The following is a 5,526-nucleotide window of genomic DNA, read 5'->3' as shown; positions in this document are numbered from 1 at the left end:
ATAATTCGATTTTTTTTTTTTTTTAGTTTATCCAATTCATAAATGTTTATTCGCGACTATAATGCATTCAAATGCAAAGAGGCAGGGGGCGCGAAACGCTTTCGTATGCTTGTTTGTCGTCCACACGCAGGACGATCAGAGGGGGATGGGCTAACTAGACGTCGAATTAAGCCAGCACTCCGAAACGCTTTTAAAATTTAAATAATGCATCGTTGCCTGTCTCTCCCTTCCTTTGGCATCGGAATTTCTCATTGTCCGCGTTCCTTCACCTGTCGACCCTCGTTGCCTCGACTTTTTTGCCAGTTTTTGAGAAACGCCTGGACGTCGCAACCTGTTACCATCGACGGACCAGGCCGAACGTCACGACTTCCTCGTTCGTTCCAAAGCCGGACGGAAACGAAGGTGGCTGACAAGGATACGGCACGAAGGAAGAAAGTTTCTCGCTGATCCGAGCTTCAGAAATATCGCGTGTTTCCCGTAGATATAATAAAAACCGGATTTCCAGCTGGGCCATCTTCGGTAATTAACGTTGAATCTTTTATGAATTTTATCGGGTCTCCCCTCGCGTGTCGATCGTATATTCGTTTCGCCGGCGGAGAATCAGATAAACGATATCGATGGACGTTATATTTGAATAACGCGTTTGACGGAATCATAGGGACGGAATCGACGGAATTGTCGAGATGCATGTCGAGAATGGAAATCGAGAAGAATCGAAATATTGGAAAAATGCTTAAGAAAGTATAGAGGATGTTGGAGGAACAATTAGAAATTTTGAAGGACAATTATGGTGAAATTGGAAATAAATTCTTGTTGATTTAAGGAAAAACGATGAAAGAGGAAGAGGAAATATTGTAGTTGGATTATAGAAATATATTTTTGTAACATCATATCGTAAACAGAGAAGAGAAAATAGAAATAAATAATCGTTATAAATGCGTAAATATTTCTTACATTGTTAACAAATGTTATAAATATCTCTATTCTTTAATGAGAATGAATCATTTACAACTATAATTGTAAACAATCTGTTCTAAAATATATGAATTGATATATATGAAAAATAAGAATTATAAAGCTAAAATATTATTTATGAAAGGAGTATGAAAAATAAAGTGAAATTTCAAATATCAGATACGTATATACCAGAGATAAACGATCGTTTATTATCGAGTGTACGATACATATCAGTGACAGTACAATTAACCATAAGTATTGGTCAATCGATCGTTCAAGTAACAATTAGTCGACGATTCCATAAGTCAAGTGTGCAATTATAATTTCAAAGGAATATTTTAATTCGTTTGAGAGAAGGGCTGATCGAGTATCGTGGATAAAATTGAATAAAGTACAGCATCATGAAAGAGATTTCTTTTGGTTATTTTTATTCGAGCGCAGATCTACAGCATCAATTTGTTTTTAACGTAAATAACGTCGGGATTAAATCAATTCCTTTCGTGCGGCTTTTTATATTTTAATCAATATAATATTCAGATCTTTTGTAAAATGGAGAATTTATAACAAAAAGTATAAACAGTGAAGTAATATCGATTCGTAAAACATCGTATAATATTTTCAGATGAAATTAAAAAATAAAAACAATAAATGTAATAATTATATTGATCATATAATAATAATATTAATAGTACAATAACTAATAACTACAATTTTTATCGCCAACATAAATATTTCTAATATTCTTTAATAGAAGAAATATTGCTACCTTAATTATATGATAAATCACATTCGTCAAAGAAATATATGTTTTCAGAAATTGTGCTGTCTCTTGAAGTAACAGGTGCCATAGGCAACAGGCTAAGTTGAAGTTCTACCCTTTCGTGATTATGATTATTGCCCGAAAGCCAATATCGTAATCAAGGCTTTCTGAGCAACAATCAAAAGCATAAAGAGCGTTTTACTTGATGTACTTCCGGTGAACGATGATGACTTCTTCTTAAGCTGAAACAGAAAAAAGAAATGTTGTTTGAAATCTTGTTGATAATTTATCGTTGCAAAAAGTAAGTTTTAAAATTATAGTGGAAATGAAACAGTAACAATGAAATAACGGTAATTCTATTTTAATGAAGATTTCATGTGAAAAAGCTTGGAACGGAAGATATCGAAACTACCTTGCACGGTCGTCAATCTTCGTGGAAACATGATTGAGATGAATGGAGTAGCGGAGTTATCAGATCATAATTTTATTACATCGTACGATATCGAACACATAGTTGGTAAAGCAATATATGTATGTACCGAGTACTTTTTTCTTTTCATTTATTTAAAAATTATTTTTTCAAAAGAAACAGAGATTTGAGATTTAATAAATTTGAAAATAGATTTCTCCTTTTAATTGAGCGTTTCAAAAAATTTCTTCCGATTAAAATCGAAATATTTTAAAAGATTCCTTCTTTATCGACTGTGTTGCTATTTTAAATTACACGGCGCGTATTTAAATGTTACGCACAGCGAAAAAGTTATGATTCAAATTGCGATTCAATAGTCTTACATCTATTACTTTTACAACAATATTATAAAATAAAAATTATCAACAATAGTAACAAATTAAAAACTAAATCTATTAATATATCTACAATAATTTACAACGCATTATATATCTATATATCAAATCAAATACAACAACGGTACAAAAATTCAAATCATTCAAAACTACAAAGTAAAATTAAACAAACTAAAATTAACAAACTACAAAAGAAAAAGGACTAAAAACATCTAAAGCGATTAATCATACATAAATATTTCTCTACAAAATAAACGAAGACGTGCTACTGGGTAAATACCGCACATGACAAACTCCATATATTACTAGTGGGAAAGTTTACCAAGGTCCAGCTGGTGGTGAAGCGAGAAGTATGTCTCGTGACTGAGAGAACCGGAAGCGGAAGCGTTGGACCACGACTGCCGGAGTCCCGGAGTCGAATGACGTAACTTCGAAACGAACGGAAGGGTTGCAGGTGCAAAAGGGGTAGGGGTTGCTGGCCGTGGTCAGTGGTGGGGGCGCGTTCCGCTTCTGCGCAGTGGGAAACGGCGCGATGATTGGGAGGGGAGGCAGTCGTTCAAAATCGCGACGAGCCGTCCCATGCTCGACGTCCATTAGATATTCTCGATCTTTGTAATTTGACAATTAGTCGACGGCAGAGGTGGAACACTGTCAGTCAAACGGTTGATGCAGCGGCGGGGTCGATGCACCGAAGGATGATTTATTTTATTAATTAGGTAACACCGTCCCTTCCACGGATGCCTGCCACACGGAGACAGATCCAGGCACATTCTTGCAATTCCGGGTACGTCAGAAGCATTGATTCCATTATCCTCTGTGACCTCATCGTAGTTTTTATATCGAATATATAATGAACAGGTTTGAAAAGTCTTTAATTTTTTGCTCTTTTTTATTTTTATTTTTTCTTTTTTTTATATGTTTTAAAAATTGTATTTTCTTTTAATTGTATACATATAATTTTTGTGCCATTTACATACTTTTTATATATTTTTTTTATTCATTAAAAATGATACCATATAAATAAAAATTATTATTTTTAATGATTAGAAGCGAAAATAGTGGTTTCTATCGATTTTTGAAATATGGAAAGCATCCGAGCTCGACGTAACTCATTTTCGTAATCAGATCAGCTGGAAACGGAGATACGATTACATTATGCAGAGTATTCGAGGCGAATGTCGTCAACGAGATTAAGCTCATTACGAGGAAGTTCGTATTAAAATTTCATGCTTAAAATCGAACTCGGAGAAAAGTCATTTTCGAAAATAGAGGTAGGAACTCTGTATTCGAATTATTTAATAACGACTCATTCCGCAAACATTCAAAAATTATCTTTCCATAATAGTATATATTTAATACGTATTTCAAACATTAAATAAAAAATCATCAATCACACATATAATAAAAAATCCAAATCAAAAAATATCCAATCACCAATTCAAATCAAACTGCTAATTTTTCTTCACTTCATTGCCCTTCGAAACCAATAATTCCAGCATCCAATTTTGCTCGATACGCTTCTTTGAAAAATGAAACATTGACCCGTTGACCATCGTATTCGATAAAATAACTACGGATGCATTCTTTCAAAGAGAAAACTCGTATAAATCCTCGCAGACACGCATGACATATAATCTTTATATATCATTGTTCTAGGACGGGAGGGGAGGAGGATACGAGCCGAAGAGAAGGTGCATTGCCCTCGAATCCAGGGCCACCGGTTGGTTCAGGATCGTCGGGCATCGGAGGGAATCAGCTTGAACGGGTTAGAGGCTCGATTGTGATACAAGGTCATCCGACACGAAGCATGAGTAATCCAGCCATCGTGGTCAACGACATGTTATGCAACACGGCTGTGATAATCCTTTGGTGTCGGTTCTCCGCGCCTCCTCTTCCTTTCTCTTCGATCCAGACAGCCTCCACTCGCTACATGATCGTTGAAACGAAGCTTGGATCGAGTTGAATGCGGGACGGATGAAAATGGCGGATATATGCGCGTCCATATTGCTCGTTTAAAAGGAGGATGATTTTCCTCGAGGAGTGGAGGAATATTGATTCGTTCGGGGGAGTTATTTTTAAGTTGTTCTTGGAAAGGAAAGGAGATGCTTAATTTATAACAGAAACGCGAAGATCTTGCGTCTTCCGAGTACGAGTTTTCGTTTCTTAAAATAAAAGAGCTTTAATAATTGTTCACGAAGCGAGATTGCACTCGATGTAATTGTAGTGTTTCTTCAACATTTGAGATTTTTTTATTCTCTTTCTCTTTCTTTTCTTTTCTTCTTTTTATCTTCGTATTGGAGAAGAAAGATCGCTCGAAATTTTTAAAAAAGTTTTCAACTCTTGTATCGTGCGTATAACGGATTATTGGCTGGGTCGCGGTTAGCAAAGACTTTGAAATAAAGCAGGCTCTAGTTTTTCCCGGTGGATCAGCTCCTTTCTCTTTTTAGACACGTAATCCGATGTGTGTCGTGCTTTTAGCCTTGTCCCCGCGTTGGAACACGAGTTTTTTACCCTCGAAAATCCCGCCCATCGACTATGTACGCTGAGAAACGAGCACGTGCTGGCTCTACTCTCCAGGAAGAGAGTCCTCGAGAGGTGAATGAGAAAAAAAATAAAGAGGCAACAGGAAAGAGAGAGAGAGCAAGAGAAGGAAAGAGAGAAGGAGGGTAATATTCACAAGCTCGCTCCAGGCAAATCTATTCCATCGAAAAGCATCGACGACGATTGGAAGGCTGATAGAATCCAGATCCTTGAACAAATACCTCAAGTTTCGAATGAATTCGACCTCAAACTGTACTTAATAGAATCGAAAATTTTTCTCCCCTTATGTTACACTCGCACGTCGTCGTTCCGCTCTAAAAATCGTATCGCTACGCGATATCTCGAGTTTCAATCTATAATTTTGTTTTTTAAAGAAATACAGGAAATTGTACGTTATATATTATAAGTCGTTAAATTGGACTTATTCACACACTAAATTTTACCGTTACGTTGATATATTTTCC

The sequence above is a fragment of the Apis dorsata genome, unplaced genomic scaffold (assembly GCF_000469605.1).
Source record: "Apis dorsata unplaced genomic scaffold, Apis dorsata 1.3 scaffold_217, whole genome shotgun sequence".
NCBI classification, from domain to species: domain Eukaryota; kingdom Metazoa; phylum Arthropoda; class Insecta; order Hymenoptera; family Apidae; genus Apis; species Apis dorsata.
Note: the sequence above shows the minus strand (reverse complement) of the source record.